Source organism: Varanus komodoensis, unplaced genomic scaffold, assembly GCF_004798865.1.
Source record: "Varanus komodoensis strain SLA01 unplaced genomic scaffold, ASM479886v1 scaffold10, whole genome shotgun sequence".
Taxonomy (NCBI): domain Eukaryota; kingdom Metazoa; phylum Chordata; class Lepidosauria; order Squamata; family Varanidae; genus Varanus; species Varanus komodoensis.
The window spans coordinates 8,756,075-8,766,277 of NW_025335269.1; the positions used below are offsets into that span (position 1 = coordinate 8,756,075).

The 10,203-nt window shown below is 47.4% G+C and overlaps 1 protein-coding gene across 1 annotated transcript in view; it reads right to left on the reverse strand.

Moving 5' to 3' along the window:
* CUL1 (cullin 1) overlaps positions 1-988 on the reverse strand; it is a 55,258-nt gene extending 54,270 nt beyond the window's left edge. The window contains exon 1 of the mRNA XM_044419121.1: positions 873-988. The gene's annotated coding sequence lies outside the window, so the exon portion shown is untranslated. The remainder of the gene's footprint in view (positions 1-872) is intronic.
* Positions 989-10,203: the final 9,215 nt, after the last annotated feature.

Here is a 10,203-nt window from a genome sequence, read left to right on the forward strand (position 1 = left end):
ATTTAAACCTGAGTAATAGAATAAACATGTATTAAAATCTGGCAGTAAATTCCACCTCTTAGCCGCCCTAACTGAGGAAACGGTTCAAGAACTTTTTATAAAGACTAATTATTCCTTATGCTTACCGCGTACATTGCAAAGGCTTTCTCAAAGACCAATAAAATACGCAAGGTATTATCCAAGTGCCTTCGCAAGTCGGGCACATCATGCGTGTCAGGTCAATAGAAACTGATAGGATGTGCGTGGGGGGAGGGGGAAGAGAACACTGCACTGAGCTGAGCAGAAGGAAACAGAAGGCCGGGAAAGCCCAGCCAAATACAGAGAATGCGAGCGAGGAGCTCGCGTGCGTGGAAGGGGCTTCCAAGGTTTGGAGCAGGGCCCAAGAGAGAAAAACACTGGAAGGTGAACGGAAATAAGTTGCATTTGAGGCCTCTCGGGCAGCTAACAAGCCTCGAAAGGGCAGGCTGAAAAGAAAAACTGCCGGTTCTTGGCTCCGACTACCCCGCCGCCACCCTTTGCAGTCGCGAGGGGCCTACAATGGAAGCCCTCTCAAGGAACAAGGAGAGGCGGCGGCAACAACGGCCGGGTTCCCCACCACCCCCTCCGTCTTCTCGTCACCGTCATCCGCTTTGTCTGTGACTGAAACTCACCCTGTCGCCGACTGAGCTCGCAGCCTCACTTGCCCCCCGCAGCCTCACTTGACCCGGCCCGGCCTCGCTGCGCCATAACCCGGGTGTAGGCCTGCCGCGTCCTCCTTCCCTCCCTTTCCCCCCTTTCCTTCCCCGGCTACTCGTGCCCCTCGGGGCTCGCCGTCCCTGCGTCTCCCCCACCCCACTGTCCCAGACGGGTTGCGAAATTTGCGGCCTACTCACCCTCCACATCGCGCGTCCCAGTCAAGCAGTCAGTCGGTCGCGGTCACTCAAGCAGGGCCCGGTAGCCTAGTCCATCCACTCCGCCCCTTCCGGATTTGCCGTCGTGGAGCCCGCGTCATCCGCCCCCTCCCTGCCGTGACTTAACCGCTTCGCGGGCGCAGAGAAGGGGACCGGCGGAAAAGGATACGCGGGGGGCACGCTGGCTCCTGCTTGGGCTCGCCCCCACCGCAGCCTTTACCTGCGCAGTAGTTACGGCCGTAGTAGAAGAGGAAGAGGGGGTGCTCTTCTGCTTTGTACCCGGAGCGGTTCGCCTTCCTAGAAAGAGGGGGGCGCTATGGCATATTTATCTCATGCATAGAACACAGAGCCCGCTTTTCGTGCGCTCAGCGCGCTCGCTAGTCAAAATGGTTTTAAAAGTACAAAGGGAAGGCCGCATGCAGTTAAAAACGAACAAAACCACTACATGGCCGCTGTGCTCCCAGCGCCAAAAGTGTAAAGCGAGACCATTAATACCTCCTGGCCCAGTTCTGTTTGGGAAGGTGGGGGAGTTACGTATTGCAGTTCATTAGATGCCCCCCTTCAGGATACAAATCCTTCCAAGGTGACTTTAATAAAATGACAATAAGCATTCTTTTCAGAAACTAACCATCAGGATCCTTCAACTCAGGGCATTTGGTGGAAGATGGTCCTGGAACAGGTAAAATTTGGCTAGAACAGTTGCAAATGTCTGGTATCAACCTTATTTACCTCCCAATGTGGAATTCTTCGCATGTGGCTATTTGTAGGGCAGAAATCCAGCTGGAGCAGATCCAGAAGTCAGCCTCTCCTAGACTCTTTCCAACAGGGAAGTTAGAAGCTTACATAGCCTTGAGTTCCTTGGAAGAGGAAAATGGCAGAATATAAATGTAATAACAATAATGGGCATGCAACTTTTGCAAAAAGCAGAGAAAGGGGATCAGAGGACTCTTTCTGAGCACAAATGGGAAGCCATTCCATGACCTTCAGACTAAGACAGCATCCCAGTTGTACAACAGGAGAAATGCACCTCTGTGCCTAAGGTGCCAGATTATTCTGTGCTGGTAGGTGAACCAACACTATAGCTAAGCAAGTGTGCTTCTATTCTGTGGTGCTTCCCCAAAGCCAGAAACTAAAGTAATGGATCAGAAACTGACCTTTCTGTCCCACCAATGAACCACCTGGGGCACGACGATGTTGCATCTTGCTGCCTACAAGTGTTTTTGAATGTGCATCTGGCAAAGCATTTTTGTTTTCATTAATATACAAATAGGGAAGAGAAAAAGTGCTAAGCAGCAGGGGAAAGGAGACAGCAGGTTTTAACATGCTACAAGAATGGGAATTACTGAGTACTGCCTCTATTTTTTTTTCCTCCATCAGAGGACATAACTGGTGACTTCTGCTATTCCTTGGTTCTCCTTCCCCCACCTCCTGCTGGGGTGTCGGGGATACTCCTGCTCAGCTGGCTCTTTGCCACAGAACAATGGCTCTGCTATAGGAAAGACAGGTAGTACAGCACCACTTCCTGCAGGAGGAAGCTGGAGGGTTGGTTAATCGAAGCAACTATTGTGGCAGCTAGGGTTGGCCTGTATTGAAAGTGAGAAATACTTTCAGCTGCTTTGGGTGCACACTCTCAGGGGTTGCTGGCCAGTCCCAAGAAGAAGAATTAGAGGCAGAGAAAGAGATGTGGGGGAGGGCTTGGAATGTGGGCTATCTCCAGACATTAAGATTAGTGAAGTGGAGATGCCTATCTCAAGGCCAGACTCCCCAGGTGGGCAGGCAGTCTCTGAGAATAACCAAGACCTACAGTGGCAGGAGGGGACTGGGGACAGGGGAGTTTCTGAAAGACAAGAGGCAGGCATGGCTCTTGTCCCCATGGCGCATTATCAGCAGAGAAACATGGCTCAATTGGAGGGTAGGTGTGCAGAAAGGCAGTGTGCTCATTTTCAGAAGGCCCCTACCAAAGTGAAGGGGCCCAGGCATACTCATAAGGATAGTTCCTGGAGGTGAATATTAGCTTGGGTTCAACAAACTGTTCATTCTGGGGTTTGTCTGTCTGGAAAATGCTTTGCTCAATAAATGTTTTGCAAGAAAGGTCTGTGGTTTTGAGGAACCCCAGCTCTTAACAGAAGGAGCCCTTTTAACTTTTTAATAATCATCCTCACCAATTGCTGTCCTCATCCCCCTAGCCCTCTGGCATTCATGGGCTTCTCTTCAGCTTGGTCTTGCAAAGCAAGCTGAACCAAGAGGAAGTCCATGAAGTCCATGTGGAATGACGGCTGTGCAGCCAGCAACCTTTTCTCATGCCACGTGCAGCAGCACTAATGGCTGCTGCACATAGCATGGAAGAAGAATGCTGCTTGGACAGCAGTTACACAGGGCTCCATCCTTGGTGAGCTCTGTGCAATCAAACTTCTTTTGCATCAGTTGCAGTGTTGAGCTCACTTACTGGTAAGCATCCCATGAACACTGGGCATGATTGCCAGAAACATGGACTCGGAATTATTGCAAAGCAGATTGGAGCCCAGCCCAGGGAATCCAATGTATTCCCACCCGCAAAATGGATTCCTTGCACATCCCCAGTGGCAGCACGTCAGAATATGGCATATACTGCAGTCACCCCTGGTGTCTCTGCACAACCACTTGCAATGCTGCTGTCATGTTTTGAAGCACATCCTCTTACCTGCCAATATCTGCAGTCTGCTATGTCATGGCCCATTCAGAAACAGGGTCTGATATAGCCATGCCTTCCCACTCAACTTGGTAAGGCAGTGTTTCTGACCATTCTTGTCCAAAGACTCAGTGGCACTTTTAAACACTCGCCCCCTATGCCAACATACCAGCCCAACATGAGTTAAATAAGCAATAGAACAAACCATGGGTTGCTGGGAGGTGGTTGAGGCCCCATCAGCGAGGGTGTTCAAGGATAGGCTAGACACGCACATGGTAGGCATGTTGTGAGCAGAGCTGGCTAGAGCCAGGAGTCAGACTAGACGGCCCTTCTGACTCGCTCTGTTTCTATGTTATAGGCTGAGTTCAGACTGCATAGCAACCCACCATGACTTCTTACCCACAGTAGCTTACCATGTTATACAAACTCAGTAGAACATAGCAGTAATGTTTACAGAAAGGAAAACTCTTATTTTCATCTAAATTTTTAGGCATCCTTCTATTGGATAGAAAGTGGAATAGAACATGGGTTTGCCAACAAGCCAACAATAATGATTTCACATGCAAGTACAGAAAGTTATTTCTGTCTTATCTTTGGATCCAGCGTAGTCAAACAAGTAAATATTGAAAACTGAAATAATAAAGAGGGAGAGGGAAAGACAGTTTGCTTCCTACTCTCCTGCTTGTCTTTCGTTTTTTCAGCTTGCCTAATTCCAGTCTGGCTAATCAGCTATGTTTGTTGGAAGGGATTCATGTGCCCTCCATTTGCCACCGAGCATGATGCTCCAATGTCACAGGTGGTATGGGTAGCTTTTCCTCAAGCTCTGATGTGTTTGCTTCTGTAGAGATGTTATTTGGAAACTTCTGAATTACAGTTCAATGTCCATGAAATGAAACCCCTCCATGCATTATCAGAAGTTATACTGAAGCCCTAATAATGTTTACTTGGAAGTTAGTTCAACAATGAGACTTAGTTACACTCAGATAAGTAGGTAGAAGATTGCAGGCTTGCAACATAATCCTTTCTATACTTGGAAGTACATCCATCATGTTTAACTGGGCTTGCTGCAGGAAATACAGGTAGGATAGCAGCATTAGGCTGAGTATAAAACACTAGTGTAAAATGTACAGATGACTTAGGAGGTCTTAAAAAGCACGGGCTCCGAGGCATTTTAGGCAAGCCTAACTTTGCACTGTACCTAAAGTGCAGACTTTTGTGTCAGCTACTGCAGTCATGTAAGAAGATTAAACTATGATTGTTCATGCAATGAATCCTATGTGCATGGGGTGGGCGGGCTGAACAAGCCCCAAACATGCTTTTGTCATATTTTATTTATTTAGTTATTTATTGATTTATATTCTGCCTTTTTCCTACAAAGGGCTCAAGGCAGCTTACATCTTCTCCTCCATCTTATCCCCACAACAACAACCCTGTGAGGTAGGTTGGGCTGAAAGCCTATTACTGGCCCAAAGTCACCCAGTTGGCTCCATGGCTGAGTAGAGACTAGAACCCAGATCGTCTGAGTCCCAGTCCCATGCTCTTAACCATTACACCACACTGGCTCTCATATGCTGCATTTAAGATTCAGATGATGGTTTTCAGTTTTATGTTGATTCTGGAAAGACAGTTATGTGATCAGTCTTGTACATAGGTCTAACAGTGTCAGTTTCAGAATTTGGAAGCATTTAAAACACTCTTAACAAAGTCCCTCCCTTGGTGGAGCTACCTTTTTACCATCATTGTCACCTGCTGTTGCAGTCCCTTTTCCTTTGCTGCATCATTGCTATCATCTGCTTGCTTGCCAGCAGAAAGCCTATAAGCGAATGAACAATGGCATCTACCCTTTTTCTTCATCACCAGTTTTTGGGGCCATAGTGAGAAAGATAGTGAGAGATAGAGCACAGGTTACAATGGGGTGTGTGTAGGGGAGCGCTTGCTAGCAAGACCTCTCCTGGCATGTGGACCCTTGGCAAGTGCTCAGCCATGCCAACACTTGCTGTTGGTCCTGATTGCTAAGGGCTTCTCTAAGTAGAGCATGTGATCATCACTCATGATGTCATCCTCCCCCAGGGCCACTCCCGTGTTTTCCAGCTATTTTTGCATGGGGACTTTTAGAGCAAGGAAAAGTTGGTATTAAATTTCAGACTGGAACATGTTGGAATAAAAGCCCTGTAAAAAGTCACAGATCCATTCTGTTGAAGCTGTAGCACAGCTGCTTGGTCAATAGAATATATAGAAAGACACAAAAATACAAACCCGGGGGAAAAAGTCCTGGGTAAAGGTCATATTTTTCCTCCCACAATGAAAACAAGAAGCTTCCATAAAGCAGTAGCTGAAAGACCTCAAGTAACAAAGCCCTAATGTGTTCTTCACTTAGTAAAGAGGTTTCATAGGAAGGTCCATACCATACACTACTCTTGCCTGAAACATGATCTAGACTATGTTAAGGAGAGCATTCATGATACTGAAGTGAAATTGACTTCCACATTGCTGCCTTCAAGCTACATAAATGAACAACTCAATGCTATACAAGACTCCTCTCTGAGTTCAGTGGGCCTTACTCTCAAGTAAGTGTATATACTAGGATTACAGCCTAGTCACTGACTTAACCAACAGAATGTTACTTTAGAAGAGCTACTAATTCCACAGCTGAGTGATCAAGAAGTTGCCAAGTTCTGGGCTGTGGAAAGATGAACAAAGAAAGGGAGGGCGGGGCTCATTCAAATGTAAAAGAAAAAGAAAGGTTGCCTCTGAAGAAGAGAGGTTGTTATGCCAGAAACATTAGACACAGCAATACAGTTTGAGCAGGGAGCAGGAGGTTAGGCTTTACAGTACCTTTGGGGTTCACTTATTTTTTTACGTTTTGGTGTGGGGATTGTGAAAGGACCCCAATTTAATTGACAGGGTAATAATTAAATCCCATCATTACTTCACACCAAGGTGCCTAACACTCTTAATTCCTCTTGGGCCAAATAAAATTAGGAATTGTTGTCATGTTTTTCTTCTTTCCTTGTCAGCTTCCACTTGCCTAATAACTGTTTCTGAATAACAGACACATCTCCATGTGACAAGATTCAACATGGCTTACAATTTAGAAACCTAAAATAAAAAGAAAATAGGGAAATAAAAGTGCTGACTTTCTTTCTCTTTTTTTGCTCTTGGCAGAGCAGCAGAGGCAGAGGCTGGTGGAGTGTGCTGAGGGTGGCCAGGGGACTGGCGAAGGCAAGGCAGGAGCTGGGCAGAGGAGTGGGGGGGACAGGAGCAGTGGAGAGGAAGGGAGGTGGGGTCAGAGAGGCTAGAGGGGCCAGGAGGAAGCAGGGGGCGGAGCCACCGGCCTGAGAGGCTTATAAAGCTATATTCAGCTGCTGGCAGTGCCAACGATGAAGCATTAAGGGTGTCATCCCTTGTCTGTGTCCCTTAGCTGCAGCCCGGGCTGCCTGGGGACACCCTTCCCTGGGGGAAGTTTTTTTAATTAATTTTTTAAATTAAATAGGAGGGTATGACATAGGAGGGGTGGGGGCATAGCTTTTTATGTCAGGGAAGGGATAGGATGCAGTCAGATAGAATGCAGTGCAGATGGGGATCTGGTAGAGGCAGTCTAGGTGAAATTAAGGGGTTTTGACAGGGAGAGGAACCTGACAGCCAGGGTATGTTACCACCCTCCAGGTCAAATTGAGACCGTGGATGATGTCCTGACAGATTAGATTCTAAGGATATCTCGGGGAAAGGACACAGTAATTATGGGAGATTTCAATCTCCCAGATATTAGTTGGGAGATTCACTAAGTGGTGACAGCCCAGTCATGTCGCTTCCTAGATGCTATAGAGGGAGGATTTTTCATGCAGAGGGTCCAAGAGACGACCGGTGGAGGGGGGCATCCTTGACTTGGTTTGGACCAACAGGGAGGAGCTGATAGATGGGGTACAGATTAGGGGAGTTTTGGATGCCAGTGATCACTCCATCCTTTGCTTTGAGATCAGGGGACTGGGGACGTGCAGTAGGTCGAGCACTAGAAGCTGGGACTTCAAGAGGGCCAACTTTGGCCAACTGACCCTTGTGGGGTCTTTTCCCCTAAACTTCATGCCCTCACTTTATTAGTTTTTCCTCTGGTTTCTATGGTGCATTTGACTGGCACTTCACCGATGGGGCCTCAACCACCTCCCATGGAAGCCCATTCCATACCCTTGGGGTCCTAAGTGTCAGGAAGTACTTCCTGGCATCCAAACTGAACCTTGGTTCCCTGAACTTTGCTCCACTGGAGCACGTCCTGCCTTCCTCTGCAGGGGAGAACAGGTCTCTACCCAACTCCATGTGACACCCCCTCACATAACTGTATGTCACCAAAAGATCCCCTTGGAGTCTCCTCCAGGCTGAAAAGACCCAGTTCCCTCAGTCTCGCCTCATACGGCTTCCCCACCAACCTTGTGGCCCTACGCTGCACTCACTCTAACATGGCTATATCCATCCTGTAACGAGGGGCCCAGAACTGAACACAGTACTCCAGCTATGGGCACACCAGAGTTGTATAGAGTGGTAATAATACCTCTCTCAATCTAGAAGCCACCCTTCTGACTATGCAACCAAGGCTGGCATTTGCCCTCTTGACCACCGCATCACACTGCTGACTCATGTTCAGCCTGCAGTCAACCAGCACCCCGAGAACCCTTTCCCAAGTGCTGCTCTCCAGCCACTTGTCCCTTAACCTGTACTTATGACACCTATTCCTATGCCCCAAGTGCAAGACCTTGCATTTATCCACATTGAACGTCATCCTGTTGTCTCCTGCCCACTTCCATAGTCTGCCCAGATCCTTTTGGATCTGGAGCACTCACTACTAGGTTGTGGCCACTGTCCCCATTTTTGTATCATCTGCAAATTTGATCAGCAGACTGTTCACCCCTCCTTCCATGTCATTGCTGAAAAGATTGAACAGGATCGGCCCCAGGACAGAGCCCTGGGGGACCCTGCTTGTCACTGGCCACCATCCTGATGATTCCCCACTAATGGTTACCCTCTGCTTTCAGTCAGTCAACCATGCCCTAATCCATCAGACAGTGCATTGGTCTATCTCAACCAGGATATCATGGGGCACTTTGTCAAAGGCCTTGCTGAAATCCAGGTAAACCACATCCACTGCATCCCCTCTGTCTAGCCCCCTTGAAATGTTGTTGTAGAAATTCACAAGGTTTGTCTGGCAGGACCTGTTTTTGCGGAAGCTGGGTTGTGTGGCCACCAGCCTCTCTTCCCTATCTAGCATCACTAGATCTCTCTCTATTATGAGCCTTTCCATTGTTTTTCCTACAATGGACGTAAGGATAACTGGTCTGTAATTCCCCATGTCCCCTCTACTACTGCTTTTTGAAAATTGGGACCACTGATGCCACCCTCCAGTCCTCTGGAATCTCACCGGTTATCCACGAGGCCTCAAAAATAGAGGCCAGCGGGTGTGAGTGAACACCTGCCAACTCTCTAAGTACTCTCGGGTGAAACCGGTCAGGGCCTGGTGACTTTGTAACATCCAGTTCCCTGAGGAGCTCCTTGACTTCACAGGGGGTGACTCTAATTTGTGCCCCTAAGTCCCCAGCCTCATCTAATCTATGCGGATCTCCCCTGTCCTGCTTTGAGGAGAACACAGAGGCACAATAGTCATTTAGCATCTGTGCTTGTTCCCTTGTATCAGTCACTGGATCTCCTTCCTCCTTATTTAGTGGTCCCACCACTTGTCTCCCCTTTCTCTTTCTATTTACATGCTGAAAGAAGCCCTTTTTGTTGCTCTTGATATTCTTGGCAAGTCTCAGCTCGTAATCAGCCTTAGCCTTGTGAAGAATCCTTCTGCAACGGGCCTCCTCCTCCCAGTATACCCTTTTGTCTATTTGCCCCAGTGCCCATTTCCTGTGGAGGTTCCTCTTGTGTCTAATCCCTCTAACCACCTCCTTTCGCATCCATGGCGGCGCTCTTCTTCACCTCCCCCCTTACGAACTAGAGGTACCAGCAACATTTACGCCTCCAAAACCTCCCTTTTGGGTGCCATCCACCCTTCCTCAACTCCCTTGCCTTCCAGTAACCTATCCCAGGGGACTTCCCATTATCTCTACACTATGTTTCGGGTAATGCAGCTGAAGATTGCATTAGCTTTCATAACTGCTTCAACACATTGCTGGCTTATAGTGCTTTGATCCACCAAAGTCTTTTTCACATGTACTGCTGCCAAAGCAGCTCTCCCTTTTCCTATGTATTTTCTGATTTTACTGCATCCACTTGTTATAGTTTTTACCTTGCATGTCACCTTGAGAGACTTCTACCCTTCAAGGCCACATAAAAAACCCCCCGAAAGAAATAAATAAAATATATTTATTAAGTAGTTCGAAAATGCCTTTGCTGTTTGGCTCACCAGCCATTTTGCCACAAACAATGTCAGACCATCTATACCAACCAGAGGCAGTGATGAATGTTTAAAAATATTTTCCTCACAATACTTTCATTTGACAGTTCAGAAGTTGTTACATCTGACGATGATCCATAACATCTTAACTTACAGGCTTGTAGGAAATATTCTATTCTGTACAATATATTATTCTTGTCTTCTGTCTTGTAAGTTCTTTTCCCTCTGCAAAACTTGGATATGTGAAGGAAATAACTGGAAAT